Source organism: Lynx canadensis, chromosome B1 (genome assembly GCF_007474595.2).
Source record: "Lynx canadensis isolate LIC74 chromosome B1, mLynCan4.pri.v2, whole genome shotgun sequence".
NCBI lineage: Eukaryota > Metazoa > Chordata > Mammalia > Carnivora > Felidae > Lynx > Lynx canadensis.
The window spans coordinates 95,282,906-95,305,482 of record NC_044306.2 but is presented as its reverse complement, the minus strand read 5'-3'; the positions used below and the strand labels follow the sequence as shown (position 1 = coordinate 95,305,482).

Genomic DNA, 22,577 nt, shown 5'->3' with positions numbered 1-22,577 from the left:
CAAGCATGTTCCTGGAATGAATTCTGCTCGCAAACCAAGATTTTACACCTATCTGGATTACTGATACTTCATATGTACTAAAATGAGCCCTTAGATTTGCTATATGAAAATCTTCTAGGGGCACCTGGGTGGCTCAGTCAGTTAAGAGGCCGACTTCAACTCAGGTTATGATCTCACAGTTTATGGGTTTGAGCCCCGCCTTGGGCTCTGTGCTGACAGCTCAGAGCCTGAAGTCTGCTTCAGATTCTGTGTCTCTTTCTTCCCCTCCCCCACTTGTGCTCTGTCTCTCTCTGTCTCTCAAAAATAAAAAATGTAAAAAAAATGTTTTTTAAATCTTCTATATATTCATGACAATGTCAACATTTAATAAGAAAGATTGTAGCAGCAAATAAGCTAAACATTTTATACACAGATATGATTTGAAAAATATTCTCTAGACTTGTAATACAGTTTTAGAAAATTGATATTTCACAGAACATTGTCTCATGAGGTGTCCCTTGGAAATAAAAAGCTAAGTGAAACAAAACAGCAAACTAACAATGATTAAATAAGTGTGGGGTATACTGAGAAAACAAAGTTTAAAAGGTTTAGCACAGTACTGCACAAATCCTAGAACATGCTAAGGTCAGTGTTAATGTCTATATGGATGCTATAGTGAGTTGCATTTTGTGGAGGTGTTTGGGGGTAGTTACTACCTACCATGCAGGTAGTTGGCCTTTTTGAGAGGAACACACTGGCCTTTCCCAGAACAAATGTGCTGTGGCACCCGTTTTGGAAAATTCTGTGCTATCAATTGGCATCCACAAGATAGCAGTATTCTGTGTTTGAAACAATGACATATAATTGAATTATTGTTTGGTAAGCTTGACTTTGGTATATGAACTCGTAGTTTTCTTGCTCATGAAAGTAACGAACATGGAAAAAACATATTTCAAAAGGCTTAGTTGCCAAAGGAAATGAAGACATAGTTTGTTACAAGAAGAAGGAAGTTGAAATGGGAAGGAGGTTGTTGTGAGTGCGTTATGGAGTCTGTATGAAGAAGACTTTCTGAGCATAAATTCCTGAGAAGTTGGGGAGGATGGGCTTCTGAATACAGATGGGTGAAGTGGATTGGGTAAGAAGAGAGACACCAGGTCTAATGTTGCCTAAAAGAGGGAGGAGAGGTAAGGACAGATATAAATCTGTTTGCCACGGATGGCTTCTGATTTCTCTGTAAAATGGGGTCAGTTATAAATCAGTTTCATTGGTACAACTTTGGAGAAAGGAAGGGGTGTATGTCCGTGTGTGTGTTAAAGTAGTTCAGAGGACAAGTGCAATTTAGCGGAAAGAACCTGGGTTTGGCTTCATGAGAATAGATTGTATTTTGATCCTTCACTGTGTTGTTAAATGGCATTACTTGCACAACTGATCTACTCTCTCTGACCTTTGGTGTCTTCAGCTTAGAAATAAGGAGATCCACCCAGATAAATTCTTCTTAAGATTTTTTTTTTTTAATTTTTTTTTTCAACGTTTTTATTTATTTTTGGGACAGAGAGAGACAGATCATGAATGGGGGAGGGGCAGAGACAGAGGGAGACACAGAATCGGAAACAGGCTCCAGGCTCCGAGCCATCAGCCCAGAGCCTGACGCGGGGCTCGAACTCCCGGACCGCGAGATCGTGACCTGGCTGAAGTCGGACGCTTAACCGACTGCGCCACCCAGGCGCCCCCTTCTTAAGATTTAATAAGCATATGAATCATCTGGGAGATCTTATTAAAGTGCTCTTCCTGATTCAGTCAATTTGGGACAGGGCCTGCAATTCTGTACTTCTAACCAGCTCCTGGGTAATGTAATGCTGTTGGTCCATGGAACATACTTTGAATTGCAAAAGCCTAAATAATCTGATCACCAAAATTTTTCTACATTTCTATGTAACTGTTATATACTGAGAGCAGGCATATCAACTTTTCAGACTACCATGTGTTAGGGGTCTTTTGTTGTTGTTTGGAGACTTTACCAATATATTTCACACCATGATGTAATAATAAATACCCACATATTCATGTTAGAGTTCAAATCTGTGTGAACTTCAAGTAATTCTTAGATGAATACTATACTACAGCCAATATAATAACATGTGAAAACACATATGAACTATTATAAAAATATTTATAATAAATAAATATTTCTTCTCCTAGTCCATTCTTCTGTTTCTCTCTCTATCCTGTCTTCTTTTCTCCACCCCCCCCTTTTTTTTAGATGCCTAAGACCAGAACTCAGAGGTAAGAGGATTAAACCACAAATGGTCATAACTTATTTATAACATGTGTAATCTGTGGATAATCAAGAGGTGATGTAATAAGATCACAGTGGTGTAGAAGATTCTGCATTGAAATTGATACCTTGCTTGCTTCCTTGTAGGAACTGAATATAAAATAGTCCTGGAAACAGATTGTTTGGTCTGAGTATATCATTGAAGACCATTTCAAATCAGATATTTCCAGGTAAGTATTAAAAATATCAATTCACCATAATTAAATGCTGCTTATATTTAGTTCACACGTGTCAAAAACAAGAAAAATATTTTATTTTTCAATGAGAAAGAAGCAATTGTAGTCCCCATATTATGAGCAAGTCCATGCAAATGTAGAAGTAGAGATCAGATTTCAGCTTACTACCAGATGTATACTTAATGTCATCAGTCGACATCTTTTATATACTTTGTCTACATATTGACATCTACATTAATATTACAGCTGTGTCTGTACCCCAAATGAGTCCCCATGTTAGCAGCAATAAACAAAATGTACCTGGCCCCTGAATCTACCCACACAATATAGGAACTCAGCCTTCTGCAAAAATACCTAAATTATTTCTGCAGTTTTTCATGATTTCTCAACAGCATTTATAGTCTCTTCATGTTCTGCTCAGGCTCTTTCCTCACTGGTTGTTCTCTGAATAGCTGGTTGACAGCAATATCTTTCCAATACTCTATCAGCACTCTGCAGAGAAGGTCAATGTCTAATCAAGAGAGCACGTTCTTTGTGCCCCCAAAGCTGCAGTGACTCAACTAAGAAAGAGAAAAATGATGTTACCTAAGAAAATAACCAAAGTAAGACTGATACCAAAACTAAGTTGTCAAAGTATATGAAATACTTACATTTTATTGCATATACTCACTAATTAGAATGGTGTCCGAGTTTGCAGTACTGAGAATCAGTTTCAAATTCAGAAATTCAAGAGAGATGAGGTAAAATGCCATGGGTAAAAGGTCATAAAATCATAAAAATACTAGCTTAGAAAATGTTGGCAAAATAAAATCCATGCATTGTACTTTCCAAAATGAAAATATCTTTAAGAGAGTTGGGCCTTTGTGAAGCTCTTAGAGAAAATGAAAATGTGTTTGTAAGATTTGTTGTTTGAGGTTACTGGGGACTCTGAGGAGCAGGAGAGAATGTGGACATATGGGATCGAGCAAAAGACCTTAGATGGTAAACAAGAACTTATTAAGTACCTGCTGTGATGCATTAGTTGGAAAATTAGCTCTATTGGTTATGGCATGATGCTAATGAGCCCAAGGTTGAGTGTTCCCCATTGACTTCGGGGTCAGTTAGGTGTGCTCTTCAGTGGCCTCTGATTACAAGAAAGACTTGGCAAGCTAGTTACATGTGCTGCTCAGGCTCAGGGTACAGAGCAAACATGGCAACTCTATATACCCGTAATTTCTACTGGATGCACACTCTCAAACCATATGCATTTCAGGGCCCATTCCAGCAACATCGGGATATATATAGTCATGAATAAAAACAAAACTACTTCTCTTAATAGTTGTTTTATTCATATTTTTCTTTGATGTTAGTGTTGGAGAATGCTGCAGTGAGGTTTCAAGAAAGCATTTTGTTATGTATAAGAAGTCGCACAAACGATCATATACTTTAACTTAAGAATCTCTCCTGAAAATTTAGCATGGAAAATAATTTGATAACTAAAAAAAGTTACATGTATAAATTTATTATGGAATTGTTTATGTCAGGCAAAAATTGAATGCGAGCTAAATGAAATGTCAAATCATAGAAGAATGGCCTTTTCAGTCTTAGAACGTTACTGTATAGAATGTTATGCATGAATAAAATAAAATATAATTATGGCAATTGAAGGAGAATATAGGAAAAGCTTATGAGAGAAGGCTAGAAGAAAAAAGCAGCACAAAATGTTAAGTACATTATGAATACTACTTTTGAATATTTTAATATGAATACAATTATTTGAGTACACATACAGAGAAACTAAAAAAATATAAGAACCTCGTTGAGAAAGAAAACAGTTGGGTTCAAGTGGTGGCAGGCAGTAGAATTCTACAGATTAGGGCTCAAATATGTAGGAACTGCAGTCATACAGGCATGGTTTTGAATTTTAGCTCCTCTGTTTACTAGTTATGTGACTGTGGGTCCATTATTTCAACATTCTGTACCTCACTTTGCTCATCTGTAATTCTGGGATGATAAGGATAATTAATTATAAGTAACTATTACTATTATTCTAATAAGGATTATTAATTATTACCCTAATGAGGTTATTCTAGCCTTATATGAATGTTTGACTATAGGATGAGATCATTTATGGAAGAGCCCTGGTCATATACTGGTACTTAATGTATATTTACTGTTATTAAAGCAATGATAGCAGTAATTATTATTTTTGTCATTAATAATTTTGTGTTTTTCCAGTTTTCACTTTTTAATTTTAATCATGTTAGCAGTAAATATTTATTTATTTATTTATTTATTTATTTAAGTTTATTTATTTATTTTGAAAGGGAGAGTGAAAGCATGCAAGGTGGGTAAGAGGGAAGGGAGAGGAGAGAGAGAGAGAGAGAGAGAGAGAGAGAGAAGGAGAGAGAGAATCCCAAGCAGGCTCCATGCTATCAGCACAGAGCCTGACTGGGGGCTTGATCTCACAAATTTTGAGAGCAAGACCTGAGCTGAAACCAAGAGTCAGATGCTGAACCCACTGAGCCACACAGACACCCTTAGCAGTGATTATTTAAATGTTTATCCTTTGTCAGGTGGGGGCCAAAAGCATGCACTTTGGAATCAGGTATACCTGGGTTTGAAACCAGCCATATAATTTACTAGTTACTCTGTATTTAGGTTCAGGAACTCTGATATTTCTGAGATATCTTGATATCTTGATATTGAATGGCTTAAATGCTCAGTTGTCCCCTCCTTTGTCTGGGACTAGTGGATTGCTCACACAGCTTGTCACTTTCCTGCAGGGCAACTCCTCACTCCGTGCTCCCAGTTATAAGTCTCCAGAGGGTCTGGGAGTTAGAGGGAAAGGGCTGTTTTAAGACATTCCACAAGTAATCCTGCTATGGCCAAGAGGAGAGACAATTTCACACCTGCCTCTTCAAGTTGACTTTGGGTAAGAAAAAGATAAAATAAATAGCAGCCCTTTGTAACATAGCATAAAAAGACACTTGACATTTAAATCAAAATGTTATTAATATCTTAGCTTGTTTCAATAAATGTTAAACAGAAGTATATATATTCAGATATTTTCTCATCTCATATATTTTGAATCCACAGTCAAATGTTTTCCTTTTATATTCAGACTCCCATACCTTTTTCCATTTGGAATCGCGTCAATCAGTTTTACAGCTGAAGGCAGTGACGTGCTGACAGAAGGTGAATGCTACGCGATCTGCTTTATGATTACATTTGCTGTTTACTGCTCTAAAGTTTGGAGAAATTATTTTCTTTTCAAACTGGGAATGAAAGATTCATAAATATTAATCTCAGTTAATAATATTGTGGGAACCCTGGATGCCAGAGGTAAGTAGCACTCAGTTCATGACATCTTAGCTTGACAAGGGATCAGTTTTCTTATTTGGGGATGTGAGTCTGTCCTTGATGTTTATAAACTGGTTCTTGGAACTTCCTTTCTTCTCATGACACCATGAACCAAAATGTAGTGATTTGCCTTTTTCCATTTCATCCATGAGAGGTGTTGTCTTTTTTTTTTTTTCCTTTTTTTGGCCTTTTCTTTTCTTCCAATAATTTTCCTTCTGTTTCTTAATTATTTGGTTCCCACCTCTGTTTATAGATTATATTCCACCCACTTTAGAGTCCATACTATAAAAATACCCGAAGTTTCATTCTTGTGTCTGAAGGACACAGTGTTAAATCTCCAAATACAAATATATATTACCTGAGTAGCTATTGTTACCTGACACCATTGTCAGAACAGAATTCATTTATGTCTGTCCAAATCAGCTTTCTTAATGTTTTTATATCATCACAGTTCTAAACATAGATGCAAAATCTCTGTATCTTCTAGGTTTAAAATTTCCTATTTTTCTTCATCTAATTCAATCAATTATTGGTTCTTATTTTTTGCTTATAATGCTCTTAAAATTTCTTTTTCCTAGAATGGTTGAAGAATTATATTTAAAAACTGGGAATATTAACATCTTAAACTTATGCTTAAATGGTATAATGGCCAGCCTCCAAGATGGGTCCCAATGCTATCCACATCTTATGTTAATGTCCTTATGTGATTTGTTTCCACGTTTCATTAGGCTAAGTTTGAGTGGTAAATAGAACTCAGCAGAATTGATTGTGTGTCACTTCTGAGATTCTGTCATAAAAGACGCTACAGTTTCCATCCTGGCCATGCCTTTTCTCATGCCTTTTCCTCTTGATTCATTTCCACCATGAGATAAAAAACTCTACAGAGAAGTCCATGTGGCAACTGGTCTGAGACTACTGTCCAAAGCCAGTGGAGACCTACTGCCGGCAGTCAAGTGAGTGAGTTTGGAAGTAAATCCCTCATCCTCACATAAGTCTTTTGGTAACTATAGCCCTAGTAGACAGCTTGTTCACAGCCTTATTTGAGACTCACCTCAGAGACACGTAGCTAAGCTTCTTCCAAATTCCTGACCTGTAGAAACTGTGTGAGACAATAAATGTTGGCTTAAGCTAAGTTTTGGGGTTAAATGTATCAATAGATAACTAATAAATGACTTTCTAATATAAAAATATTTATATGATTCATTGTCTTGAAACAATCAAAGAAGGTAGAGGGGTCCAGCAGAACTCTGCTGAAGTCATACAGTCTTGAGGAGAAGAGTCTGCCCCCTGAATGGGGAGAGGGGTCAGTGGCCCTGGCATGGACAATCTCTACTCTTGAGACGCTATCAGAAAACATAAAGGATTAGAGTCAGAAGAGATGTTAAGAGTTATCTAAGTTTACCCAAAGCAACCATCTCCCCTGTAGCCTTTTGGAAAGTGACTGAAAGGATCTGTAAGGAAGAGATTTACCTAGGATTTTTGAAAGTTATGTGGTAGCTGTGGGAGGATTCAAGTAGCAGCTCAAGCTCTGATGAGAAAGACGAAGAAGTTGCTTCTTTACCTTTTAATCACAATTATAAAACATTAACTGACAACCTATACATATCCAGATGATAGATCTGGCAAAGCTACTAGCACACTGTGTAGAATAGCTGGTGTACAGAATGTTTTTCTTCTAAAACAAAGTATTCTTGCAGTGTTTCATGTTCAAGAATATATTCATCAAACTCCAAGAGTTTTGGCCAGACTTCAGATAACAGGTAAGCATCCATCAAAGAAAGAAAGACTTCCTCGGAAATAGGCCTAGTTGCTAAGTTAGCAGCATATGCTCAATATCATGCCACCTTGCAGAATCCAGTGAAAACTAAAGCAACATCAGTCTCCATGGTACTTCTGATTATGTAAGAGCTTTAGCAGTAGCCTTATGAAATTGTTACTGGCGTTAAACACACACCAATAGAATTTGCCAATGGAATAGCTCAGAAAGCATGAGAAAAGCCGTGTAGAGTTTTCCTTACATACCACAATGTTTTGGACTTTTGTAAGTAAGAAATTTGTTAATTTTATTGATCTATTAAGATATTAGTCATTGGAAATGAACTGAACTTGGATGTCTGATACAATATATGTAGTTATGACTTTCTTCATGTTGGTTTATGTGTTGGGAGTGCAGGAACATCTTGTCCACCCTAGAACAATTTAATAAAAGTACACAAATTAGAAAACTTTTCTAGTGGAATGACTTAATGATGCCAAATGCTTCTGCCTGACTTTTCAAAAAAGAGTTTCAGAAAGTGTGCAAGACTTTCAGTCTTTGAATGAGAGTTCAAATGGTTGACAAGGCACTTTAAGTCAAACATGAGTAATAAAGGTGAAAGTGTAATTGAAGAAAGATGTACACCCATGCCAAATAAAGTGAAGATAAAACTGAAACCATATATATGGCCAATTAATTTGTCATTTTGGCTGATCTTGAGATATAGACCATTGATTCAACATATATGATATTATTAAGAAATAGGATGGACATTTTGAAACATTTATTTCTTAAGATGGAATAAGTAGAACATAGTAAAAATGGTTTAAAGAATAAATAATATAGAAAAATATGGACTCAGTAAATCTTTTTGCGGTATGTTTTGTAAACCATTAGAAATGTACAGGCTGATGGATTCTTGTGATTGGGATCAATAGTCTAATTGGTTTTGTCATATGCACCTTAACTTTCTATTTTTTTCTCTTGGCTCCTGTGATATTAACATAATTGAGTTTATTCTACTCAGAAGTTATACAAAAACTCTTTTTGAATGTTTTAAACACTAAAGAAACTGGGTCCATCACAGAACCATCAACACTGTTTTCAAACAGAAGTTTCAAATCATAGCTATCACATGGGAATAACATTAAAAGGGATAGATTTTTATGAGACCACAATTAGTATGTGTAGTCACAGTAACTTGAATTATGCATTTTCTCTTGAGGATACATGTTGATGGATGGAAAGACAATTATGATCAGTGGGTAGAAGGTGAGGCCCTGACCTCTAGTTTGTAAGATAGTATCAATTAAAAAGACACCAACTACTCCTTGAGAAAGGCACAAACGGATTCGTCAAAACAGAAAAGTCTCAATCACAGTAATTCAAAGTATATGAAAAAGTTATATTGCATCTGACAAGAGGATCGTGATTTTGATTCAAGGCATATCTGATCAGTACATTTCACAAGACCCATCAGCTGGCTCAGAAACCTTGGAAGGGGAATTTAACATATAATAAATTCACTCAAAAGTACCACTACATTTTTCTACTGGGAAACTGTGTTAAGCATAGAAGACACATAAATTCCAGATTTGTCAAGTGTGTGGAGAAACTGTTTTAGTCAACATGGCAGAAGGGTCATTGTGTAAAGGTAGACAATTTTTCTATATTTGAGATTTTTGGAAGAATTTTGTAGTATTTTGTGGATGAGGATTTAAATCCATTGTTAACAAGAACTGAAATTTTAACTCTTTGATAAAATTAAAGTTATCAATAGCCAGACTAAAGGAAATGATGGAAGAGTAGAGTTGTAAATATATAGGAAATACAGATACAAATGAGGCTTTTTGGTATGGGTTTAATATTTGGAGGTTTTAGAATTAATTTCTGCTAGCCATATCTTCAGTGTTCCTTCCTGTAGAAATATGTAACAATAATATCATCATGCTTAGTTTATTACCTGGTTATGGAAGCCATATTTAATTCTGAGTTTGTTTACATTTACTGGGGCACATTGTAAAATTTTACAAAACTATTTTTATTCTCATTTTTTTTAATTTGGAATTCTATGTAAAACTAGAAAACACCATGTATCCTATGGTATGTTTCATATATTTATATGTTATATTTTTTAAAAATCAAAATAATCAAAACTATAATATTTAACTGGAATGATTGACAAGATTTTATTCATGGGATCTCATTCTCCATGTTGAAGCACTGGGGAAATACAATATTGTCCTAAGTTGATTTTATTTTTCTTAGTAAAAAATACTCCCCTTCCCCCCAAAATGGAATTCAATTGTTTTCTGGCATTTCCCTCAGTCTCTGCAGTAATACTTGGTATAACCACATCCCTAAATTGTTGTAAATTGCCTAAGAGAATCAAACTGAAAGTTGCTTGAAAGTAAATCAATTTCAGATTTCAAAACCATTCCAGCTCTACTTTCAGTATCCCAGATTTGTTAAAATTTAATCTGCAAGTGAAATTCTTGATTTTTTCAAAAATTTGGTACATATGGTTGAGATTATCTTTCACTGTATTCAGTAATAATTTTCACAGTAATTACAAACTTGAGTGATTTTAAACACTATTTTCAAAAAAGTAAAAAATAAGATACAATGGTAAAGTATTAAATATTTGCTTCCTCTAATAAAAAAACTTTCTAATGAGTTGTGATGGAATAAGAGAGTTTTACCATTTTTCAGTGAGGTCTATAAACTGAACCATCAGAAATTAACTGCAAGTGTTCTAGAAGTGTTGCTGGATCTTAGCCTGCCCTCTTCAAATGGTAGCATTGATCATTTCCTCTGGAATACAGGTAGATCTAATTAGAAATTAATCAAAATGATTAACCTCTGCATTTTTTTTCAGCCAATGAGTCACTTTAAAAGATGTCAATGGAAAGTCCCAGGAGACCATCTTAGGTAAGATTTTCATTTGAAGTTAAAAGTACACAGAAAATTAAAAACTAGCAATTTACTAATCTAAAATATTGCCTTATTTTGGAGTATAATAGCACTGATAATATTCACAGGTTTACTTCATTTTCTGCAAGAAGCACATACGTACCATAACATATACTTGCTAGTAGAAGTAAAATTTGTTATTCTATAATATAAGAGTATGTGGACCTATATGTCTCTTTGGAGATGGAAATATGGATCAAATCAGCCCAAATTATTTTTCTTGTGTCTGTAATTTGAGCTGATAAATTAAAGGATACATACCCTAAACCAGTGATTCTCAAAGTTTGTTCTGTGTATCAAGTGTATAAGCAGCCCTTGAAACTTGTTACAAATGCAAATTTATGGGCCCACCCCAGATCTCCTGAATTAGAAATTCACAGGATCTGAGCCAGCAATCTAGGTTTCAGCCAGCTTTCCAAATGATTCTGATCCATACTCAAGAAAGAGAAACATTGTCCTAAGCCAACACTGGGACCCTTCCCACTAATAAAGGTGGCAATTCTCACACTTTTCAAATCTTGAATGTTGAAGAATCTTCCCACAAAACTCAAATTCTTTAAAATCCCCAAAGCAAAGATTATAACAGCTTTTGTTTTTAAGCTCAGTGAATTAAATTCAAATCTTGAATTTTAAAACTCAGGTACAAAGCCAGTGGTAGTGGGATTCTCTAGGGAATTGGAAAAACCAGGGTGGGGGTTCACATGATTTGATCTCAATAAATTCTGGAGATTAGTTCTTTGAATTTATCATATGTGGACCTGTTTTTATTAGTTTTCAATTCTAAAGCAAAATGAGGATTGGCTATTTTAGAATTTTCCACCCAACTATGACATATGTGTCAGTAACACCACTGCAAAGACTTTTCCTTACTTGAATCCTGTAAACAATAGTTAGAAGGTAAGGGATTCCTAATGTCTAAATACAGTTTGAAGTTCTGTTCATTTTGGGGTTCTTTAACTCTGACTGATAATGAACAGAAGATAATAATGCATTGCACTTTTATATCTTAGCCATGACTCCAATTGTGTAATTTAATGGCCAGCATCACCTTTATGGTTCAAAATGGATTACTCACCTTGTATCTGTCTTTGTTTTTTCTTGTTGCTATGTTGTGTGTGTGTGTGTGTGTGTGTGTGTGTGTGTGTGTGTTTTGGGGTGGGCAGGGAAAGAGAATTTAAACTCTTTCCATTTTTTTGCATATATAAGGAAAACTAAACCTGTTAGTAATTTAAATCCTATGAATATTTATATTTGTATTATGAAACTATATGTTTTATAAAAATTTGTTAATATGGAAGGTTATTTTTTAAAACTTTTAAAATATAGATTTTTCAACTGAGTTTCTCTTTAATTTCTTTTTGATAGATGTCAAAGTACATTTCATTATTTGTATATTTTTGAATATACAGATCATTATTTTTACCTAATATTGTTTGCCTAATCTTGGATGCATTCATCTTGTGGCTTTTTATTTCTTTATGCCTTGTTAACCCATCGGTGCAAGCTCAGGGAATTCCTAAGCTTATTCCCCACAGTAAATAAAAATATTTAACTCGTGACCTCACCTAAACTCACATACTACTCAACAAGTGATTAATTAGCTTACTTCAAGACAGGGGCTGGTGGTAAGCAACTCCAATTGCTCATGAAGGTAATGAACTATAACCACGAATGTCCTTCAGTATCACCTGAGGAATTTAAATATGCACATGCACTTGCAGAGCTCCCCCAAAAGAGTTTTCAAGTTCCAAAGCCCAGGACATTTTGATTTAATTCATGGTAAGAAATTTTCATTTAAAACAAATAAATGGGCAATATATGATCCATTTGAAATTGGAGAAAATTAAAGAATCTAGTATGTGCTGCCATTTTCAATCTTTTGCTTTTCTGGGCTTGACTGGGAGGACTCTCACAACTAGTATTTTGGTTTCCTCAGATCGTTCTCCAGTTATTCAATCCATTCTGCTTTTTGATTTCCAGGTATCCCCAGAACATCAGGTGGTTGTCTTTTTCCGACCTTCAGAACGTTGGAGGTTTCACTTCCTCTTGTGTTGTTTCCCTTTCCCAAATTATCTATAATATGAGTGGCTCTTTGTGAATAGAAGCAGAAACATATGTTTAGTCCACCGTATTTAATCAAAATTAGAATTAGCGTGACTCATCCACATTTTCTTTTCTTTGGGTGGAAAAAGCTTTTCTTCTTAATTATAATTTTGCTTTTGTTCTAATTGACCAATAATTCTTGTAGTTTAGACTTATTTTCCAGTTTAGACTGGAATTATTTCCAGTTTAGACTTATTTTGTTCATCCTCTATACATAGTTTACTTTTGATTGGTTTTAATCTTTTTTTGTGTGTGTTCAAAGAAGGATTTTTCAATTGTTCTCAGGTTTTCCTCCACCCTCTCTTCAGATTGCCCACAGTGTCAGTCCCATATCTTGCTGTCTACAATGTAAATGTTACTTCTACTATTTTTGGTCTCCTGCATTCTGCCTCATCTCTCACCCACCACTCAATCCTCCCCAGACTATTTTTAAGATGCTCCGCCCATAAGTATTAGAAATTGAATGGTCTTTTAACATCTAAATGGGTGGTTCAAGTCTAATATTCCTCAGGTTCTATCCAGAGTTATGCCCATCTGGAGGGTAATACATCTCACCTTTTTCCTTTTCCTCAGGCACATGTATTTGTTTCTCTCTATCCATTACTAGTAAAAAGAGATCACCTTACCAGCCATTTACCAGCATATAAGACAACTAACCTTGATGATACTCATAATAATCTTTCACATATATCTATTTCTCTTCCCAAATACTTCTTAGTCCAGTATACATGGTCTAATAGCCAAACAACCAGTGTAGCTTTTTTTGTTTGTTTGAGATGCAGTGGAAAACAAGAAAAGAACACAAAGAATAATAATAACAAACAAAAACCATAGCCTAGTTTTCTGGCAGTTTGAACTTTTGGTTAATATGAAAAACTATCACAGTCCCTTTTATCTTTTCCTCTACCTATAGTACTTTCATTGTTGAGATAATGTCTCCTAAGATACAATGTAAGCCCTGTGCGTGTGTGTGTGTGTGTGTGTGTGTGTGTGGTCTCATGAGAATCATTGAGTTCAAACTGATAAGAGGATATGAATGGATGTTTTGCATAGCACATTAGCCATAGAGCTGGGAAGACTAATGCACAGGCTTTTGATTGGTAGAGTCTCTGGTTCTTTGAACCAGAGGGCAGGTGAGTGTGTGGTACTGTCTATTTTGGTGGGGTTGGAAGAATAAAGAGTTAGGAAAGAAGACATGTTTCATACCTTTTGTAGGAGTATATTTCTAGTAGCAAAATATGTTAACTCTGAACTGTCATTCAGTTTTAATCTATTGTTCTCTTTGTTAAATAATCTATTTACTTTTATTTTGGAGATGGATTAATTGTTGCTTTAACTGCCATTTTGTTAAGTTTTGTCTTTAATTAGGAGGAATTTGGAATTGGTTACATGAGGAAAATAGACATCATTTTTATAGGGCTATATGTTAATATATGTAATCAAAGCATACAGAACAATACTATGAGTTAATCACTGCTCAAAAATCCAACATTTATATTTATGGAGTAATTCGTTGTTGTGGGTGAGCGTGGCATTTGAGATTGCGCTTTCCCAAACATTGGAGTGGCCAAATGTCTTAAATAGGATTGGCATTATAATCATTTTAATGAAAAATGGGACCTGAATATTGAACTGCTTGTTAAGATAGTTGCATTATTATAGGACAAAATAGAAATAATTTTTTTAAAGACAAGTAATTCTAAATTGGATATATACTTTAATGTCTGAATCTTTCCTTTGACTCGTCCTTTTAGAGGAGAATATTGTACTTCAAAAATTGAGGGAGGATATTGGGCCCTGAATGACTTTCTGGCTTTTTAAGTGTTCCTCAGACAAACCACATGTGTTCCTACTAGGGTATTTGGGTTTACTGTTTCTTCTGAGTAGTATACTATTTTTCTAGGATCAATTCCATCATTATCCTACTTTCTGCAAATTTATGTCAAAATATCAATTCCTCTGAGAGGCTTTCCTGGATCATTATGCATAAAACTGTATTTTCCCGTACCTACTCACTTTCAGTGTGTTTTTCTTTGTAGTACTTATCCTTTCTTAAATTATATATATGTTGCCATTATTAATCTTTCCACTACATATACCTTTCATAGGATGATATTCTTAGTTCTAGAATAATGACATCATGTAATTTATGATAGTAGGCACATAGTATATACTCAGGCAATATTCATAGCATTAATGAACTAATGAGTGAATCAATATCATAACTGAATGACTTTCATTTATGGTCCTTAAGTGGCCTTAGAAATTACTGTACTGTCCTCCCAGAGGACAGGAAACACAGCCAGGATACAACACCATGTAGTCAGTAAGGTAGAAAACATTAGTGGACAGAGCTATATATTTACAGTCCAACTTACAAATAGGCTGCATTGCAAAATATTAATTTTGCTTCCAGCATATTTTTTGATTCTGAAACAGTGCAACAATAAAGATTTGTTCCCCAACTGACTCTTAAAAAATTAACCTATATTGTAGCTGAATTATAATATTAATTTCCCATTTTTTTCTTACTGTCGCTATGGAGATTGTTTCATTTAGGATCTCAGACCCTCTATAAACATATGTCCACTTCCGTGGACAGTGGCCAGGATAGTTCTAATATGTATTAGACCATCCAGAACTGTGAAGATCAAGGCCTTCCAAATGCTCATATTTATATGCATGGGTGAAAATTGCTGCAACTGAATTATGTCATTTGAAGAAATACTTTGGCATAATTGCGATTTTAGACCAGCATATACCAAACACTTAGAGTTTTATGAAAGAAAGCCATGAAGTTTTCAGTCTCTCCTTTGTGCCAATAGCCCAAGAGATCTTGCTTCACTCCAGATAGTCTTGTTCATTGGTTCCAGGTCTCCACTGCTCAGAACTCCTATCTCAGCTTCCTACTTTCATTCTTGCAAGTGTTTTGTACTTCTTGACTGGTATTGTGTCCTCAGCTTGAGGCTTATACTCTAAGAAATTTAGAGTCAAATTGACCCCTTAATTTTTCTGCTTCTGGTTGCCTAAGATACTTCCATACTCTGATTCCTCAGAACCTAAGGCTTAACAATTGTTAACATTGTGGGTATTATGTTTCATCCCATGTGGCTGAAATTGGAGCACCCAGAAGTATAGTCAAATGCATTGAAACTATCCAAAGTAGTCTACATGTTTTTATCTTTATAAATAACAACCATGCCAGTATTCATTTATTTCAACTCTTCTTTGATTCTAGGGTGGTTATTTTCTGTGTATTTTGTCTTTCAGCTCCAAAAGAAAATATCCCCACTCGATGCTATTTTGCTGGTTGAAGGGAGAAGATTTGTCCTTCTCTTAAGCCAACTACTAAGGGAATTCCTTAATCCCCTTCTCTAAGCAGCTCACTCCATCTGTGCTGACAGCAGAATCATACTGCTGTGGATATAGCAAGAAAGGATTTTGATTATGATGATTTAAGAAAATTCTATCCATATAAAGTTTCCATAGCTTGGGAAATTATTGAATTTCTAAAGTGATATCATATTATTTTTATTTCTCATTAGTTATTCACTGTTTCAGTTACCTGCTGTCACCATAAGAAGCTCCATTAGAAGCAAGTACAGAATCTCAATAGAGCATATACAGCAACAAGCATGCATTGCTCATATTCCTGAATTGATCAGGTTAGAAGACTACTTATCTTGGCTGGGCTCTTTCATAGGTGGTATCAATAGGCTGCTGGACAATCTAGGATGACCTTGGCTAGATTTGCTCATACACTTGTAGGTCAGCTGGCTGACTCATGAGTCTGTGGATTGGTTCTGATCAATATGATTCATCTTCCTCCGAGGAACAGTAGGTTAGGGCAGACTTATGTTTTAGTTTGTTTGTTTGCTTGCTTGTTTGTTTGTTTATGGGAATGGCAGATAACAAAAGAAAATATCTCTAAAGTCCAAGCTCATTTCATGCCTCTGCTTATATTGCATATGCTAAAATATTTTTGTTCAAAGCAAACAACATGGCAATTCAAGAGCTGAGTGGGAGGACACTACAAAGTTACATGACAAAATCCTTAGAGTCAGGGACATTAATGCATTAAATTACCACATTTATTGTACACATAGAAGGAAGATATTTAAGGAGATGGACATTGCAAGTCCAAATAGTATAAAACATTCAGAAAAAAAATTTGTAGTATTACCTCTTGGAAGTCTTCTAAGCGAAGTCAAAACTGCTGGTACAGTTGGTGAAGAGACATATCTGAGGGAAAATTGCTACTCCCATGAATTGCTTTCTGTTAGGAAATCAAGATTACCTAAGTTTTTGTATTAGTTCTGTTTTCAGAACAAAGTATAGATCTTCTGCAAATTATTTTAAGATTATTTCCAGTAATTCATCATAAATTGAAAATGACCCAATTTTATAATGTATTTACTGTACCTAACCGATCAAACACCATAGCTTAGCATGGCTTACCTTAAATGTACCCAGAATATTACAGCAACCTCGCTGGTCTCAGGGGTTAACTTGCTTCATGTTAACACAGTCCTTGCTTGTTGCATTAATGTCCTTGATCTGTAACAGACTGAATTTACTTTCTTTGAGATTTGCAAACTACTGGCCTTGGGGAATAAAGGACCAGAATGTTGCCAGGCCACAGAGGCCAGCAAGTCTGTTTCGTATTGAAACAGATTAACTCAATAATCTTTTAGCAAAATGTTTTTCTTTTTTAAGATCGCACAAATGACTTTACTGGCTTCCCTTTGTACATCTGTAGACCTTGCCCTCTTTTGTAGAAAGAACAGAGTACTCTTGTACAACTTCTGGGTACCAAGGAACCAGACTTTCTTGCACAACCTCTGAGCACCGAGATGATGCTGTAGCTGGTGTTAAGTCTGCAGGAAGTGAAGAAATGTCACAGATCACTACACTCCCTTAACCGATTGAACACCTTTAAAAATCTCTGGGCCAGGCAGAAACCTGAGAGTTGGCCTTTGGACAAGAGCCCAACTTCTCCCCAGATAAAGTCTCAGCTTCCTGAATAAAACTCATATTCTTTCCCAATCAAAACTCATCTCTTGAGTATTGGCCTTTCCAGCGAGAGGCAGCCGAACTTGGGTTTTGGTAACAAGAACACTTAGGTTAACCTACAATTGGACAAAATCATCTAACACAAAGCTTATTTTATAATAAACTGTTGAATATCTTATGTAACCTTTTGAATACTGTACTGAAAGTAAGTAAGAAATGGAATGGTTGTATGGGTATGGAAAGGTTGTAAGTGTATTGGTTGCTTTACCCTCATGATCAAGTGGCTAACAGAGTGCAGCTTGCCCGCTGCTGCCCAGCATCTGGAAGAGTATTTCACTGCCTTATCACCAGCCCAGGAAAAGATCAAAATTAAAATTTTAAGTACTATTTCTAATTGAATGCCTATTGCTTTCACACCATCATAAAGTCAAAAAGTCAAAAGTTGAACCATTGTTAAGTCGGGAACCATCTGTATGTGTAGTTTGTTTTTGGTTTAAAAAAATATTACAGGAGTGCTTGGGTGGCTTAGTTGATTGAGCATCTGACTCTTGATTTTGGCTCAGGTCATGATCTCAGGGTCTTGGAAATGAGCCCCGGATCAAGCTCTGTACGGAGTCTGCTTAATATTCTCTCTCTCTCTCAAAAATAAAAACAAAAATTGAAATTCAAATTCAAAAAAAATTAGAACCCTAGACTGCTAATTGGGGATGATGAAACATTCCAGAATTAGATAATAGTAATATCTACACTATTCTGCGAATATACTAAAAATCACTAAATTATATACATTATGAGGATGAATTTTCAGGTAGGAGAATTAATCTTTATATAAAGCTTTTATTTAAAATTTTAAGAATTTTTAATGTTATTGTGAGAAATATATTGTAAGGAATTATATATATATACACACACACACATATATATATTTAATTTCCAATTTTTAATGTCTGGATATATGAACAATAAAGAAAAATGTTTTTGTAATTATTTGTTTTATGTACAATTTTGAAATGCTTTCCTAAAACTGATTTTGACATAGTTTTCAAGTAAATGCAGTATAAAACCTTAAAATAAAACTAAGCAAAATAATGTGACTTAAAGTCATAGAGAAACATAAAACACTACAAAAAAAAGCATATTATTATATTAAGCAAATGGGTGAAGTTTATGACTTGCAAAGTATTAAATATACTGTTAACATATTTATCTATTATCTAGGCTCCCCACTGCCTGCCCCAACTTCCATTTATGGTGAATCACTAACAGCATAATAACATTTTTATACAAAACATAATACAAGAGCTCTGTGAAGTGCATAATAAATACAAAGTACAGGTAGTGGGAGAAGGATAGGAATATACTGCTGATTAGGACAAGGTCTCTGCCTTCAAAATTGAAGAATATTTTAATACTTAGGTTTTAATTAAAAAGTTGTTTTCTGGATTTATTTTTGTTATTTTCCTGGGTTCTTTACATAATGAGCCATTTAATTAGAAAAGATGTTATTTATGGATTTTCTGACATTATACTATAAAGTAAATATCTGCATTCTTAAATTGTGATGCTAATGCTCTTCCTTAAATTTCTCAAAAAAAATTGATGTGATATTCTCATAACAACCTTATCATCTACACAGGTAAAAGTACTTGAGCAAGCTTTTGTTACTTACAGTTATGAGACTGCGGTATGAGTCTTCCATCAGAGAGAAGTTCATAAACTAAATATGCCAAATTAAACTAGGTTTTGTGTACATAAATATCATTATTTTTAAAAGTGTTATGAGTATAAATTAGGCTGATAATTTGACTTAGATACTCTGAGTATCTTTCTTTTCAGATGATTCGGCAAAAATAAAGGCCCAAATGTGCCCGTTTGAACACAGTGTGATTGTCATTTTGTAAGCCCAAATGGTCAAATACTGACAACTTTGTGTGGCTTAAACAAATGACAGCGCTACTGATAGAGGATATATTGAAATACACAAAGACATGTTTGCCATTTCTTCATGAAACTGGATTTTCTTTTCTATATTAAGAAGATATTAAGTAAAGTCCTGAATTGGTTGGCAAGAAATTACATCATGGTATAATCCCTCAAAATGACGATTCCTGGATACAGAATCAGCATTTCTATTCATCTATATCTTTGTGATTTTATTACTAACAATAATGTAGATTTTTTTTGAAGACAACTTATTTACTGCAATCAAAACCTGTGCCACTCTAAGTGGATTTGCTGGGTTACTATCTAATCCAGATTCCCTCTCAAAATTAATCTAAACCTGAAAAGAGGAGGGAGAAGCAAATACAGGGCAAAATGTTGTATTTAATATGAAGATTTATCTTGAAAAGAGTATTATAGGGAGAATCATTAAAAATTACTGAAAACATCATTGAAGTTTATCAAGCTTTGGAATAGATCATCACCACATAAGCTGGTTCGAAGCATGACTTTTCCAGTTAGTATAAATATCTTAATTACTTTCTGCATGAGTTTTTAATCTATATAATATTAGTCATAATATAATTCCTCAGCTTCAGTATATATATAATGAAGATTAAATATGCAATATTTAATTAAATGTGTAATATATGTAATATTCAAAAACACTTGCAAAATAAAAATAATGTAATAAATTTTAACAACTACTATTTTTTATTAATTTAAAGTTGCAACAGTGCAATCCCCTAAAAACTCTGACAAAAGCAGTTTATGTAACTTTATTTCAAAGTGGTAGACACTACAAAAGACGAAAGAAAGTGGCTCTATTTTTAAAACATTAGCATAATGTACTACATTTTACATTTATAATAATTCTACCATCTAGAAGTTCTTTCTCCCAGATTTTATATGTAGGATTGTGTTTTCAAATCTCCCTGAAAGAAAGCTCATTCAACTGTACATTTTCAAATTTATGTATAATCAGAAATATTATCATAGCCTGAAATATCTCTTTTCTTCAATTAACTAAATTACTTTTATTGTACCACAACATATGAATAATCTTTTGCCATTCACATTGAAAATAAGCATACTCATACAGTAAGTTGTCTATCAATAACTATAATCTGCATGTTAAGTATAAACCAACTTATTGTATTAGGGGAGATGCTTGTAATTGAATACACACCTCAAATTGCTAAAAGAACATTCATTATCTAATATACCTATATTGTGCCATTGGTCCAGGATGGTTTGACATATTGGTCCGATGATGTACTTGAAGACATGAGGTTCTTTTCACCTTTCTTCTCTACCATGTTCTGTTTGATTTTATGTTCATAGTTGCAAGAAGACTGTAGTAGATTCGGATGAAATATTAAGATACAAAAATACCCAGTGAAATAAGGATTATCTCTTTCCATATTCTCTATGGAGACTTGAAACTCCTTATAGGACTTTTGTTCACAATTCATTTGCCAGGATAGGGTTGTATGCAAATCACTGCCCATGGGAATAAGATTGCCATATTGGCTATGATAAATCATTTAGGGTGAAAAGATGTTGGAAAGTCAATCACAAAAATCACCTTAATTGTGCACTGTTTCATTATTCTCATGTAAATTGCCATCATATGCATAAATCTTAACATAAAAATACAAGCTTCTGAAGTTCTTATACTTACGTGGAGAGGCAAGAGGAAATCTTGCACTCTGGATTAGCACCTAAGTAGCTTCCAATTGATAAACAAAAGAATCAAAACAAAATAAAAATTTTGTTTTATCTTACCCCATGTAGTTGTTAATTATGCATGCCTCTGTTTTCTCTACTAGGGTAATCTCTTCATGTCAGAAAATACATTGAGTTATCCACTTCCCACAAAGATTTGAAAAGGCAAGATGTTGACCGGTACATCAAAATAAGTTCATTTCATTTAATTTCAGAATTTGCACGTAAAAGTAGTTGAAAACCTCAGTTTACATCCTAAAAATTTTAGTATTTCACTATCACATATAAGGAGTTGAAAAAGAATTATCAGACATTTGAAGAAAGCCTCTAACATAAAAAAAGTCTTAACAAAGAAAGGGGAAAGGGAGAATTTGGGGGAAGTAGAGAATATTTCATAAACAGAAATCTCAGAGAGAAAATTTTTAAGTGTTGCTGTATGAAACAACATAGGATTCTATAATAAAGGACATATTTAAAAACAATTAACTCTGGACATTTATTGCTAGATACAAAGATATAGTTAATGAATATTTCCAGAAAGTTTAAAAAACAAAAGGTAAGGAAAGCTATAAGAAAAATTTGTCAGTTTAAAGGATTCATAAGTACCAATATCTAATAACAGGAATTTCAGAAAAATATAAGAGAAAAAAATTGAAATTTGTATTTAACAGTCATGCAAATTTCCCACAATTGAATAATAGTCTCCAGAAGCATTCAAAGAGTATCCACAGCACTGACTGGAAAAAAAAATATCTATACCAAAACCAGTCATCTTAAAATTTCAAAAAAGTGGATATAAATATCCTAAATTCTTAAAGGGGGTTAAAAAAGAAAACAGGTCACCTATAAGGACTCATGATACAGAATGCCCCTATACTTCTCACTGGAAGCTAGGAGCATGTGGGATAATGTCTTCAAAATTCTGAGACAAGATAGTGTATACATCCTGCCAGACTACCAATCATGTGTGAAGTTTGTAAAAAAGATTTTTTAGATATTTAAGGTCTTGATGCACATACATATCCTCAGGAAGCTACTGGAGTTTGTGCCCTGAATAGTTAGTTGAGTGAGAAAAACAAGAAAGGGAAAGAGTGGGAACACTGGAAAGAGGGCTTTCCCACAGAAGAGAAGTGAAAGGAATTTGCAAGATGATGGGCAAAGGAAGGAAGTCCCAGGATGACCAGTAGGCAATGAGTCTAGAGACCAAATGGTTCAGATTCATGCTGGAGGA

General features: G+C 34.4%; 1 long non-coding RNA gene across 8 annotated transcripts; it reads left to right on the top strand.

Moving 5' to 3' along the window:
* The first annotated feature begins 271 nt into the window (after window positions 1-271).
* LOC115512247 lies at window positions 272-18,349 on the top strand. 8 transcript variants are annotated; one of them, XR_003968342.1, is made up of 11 exons: window positions 272-282; window positions 1,017-1,163; window positions 2,402-2,484; window positions 5,256-5,404; window positions 5,594-5,814; window positions 6,561-6,785; window positions 7,530-7,592; window positions 10,467-10,519; window positions 15,935-16,329; window positions 16,433-16,505; window positions 17,443-18,349. It is a non-coding gene; the product is annotated as an uncharacterized LOC115512247 (long non-coding RNA). The 8 variants fall into 8 exon arrangements; XR_003968339.1 differs by lacking the exon at window positions 16,433-16,505; XR_003968340.1 differs by having other exon boundaries at window positions 16,433-18,071.
* The last annotated feature ends 4,228 nt before the right edge of the window (window positions 18,350-22,577 follow it).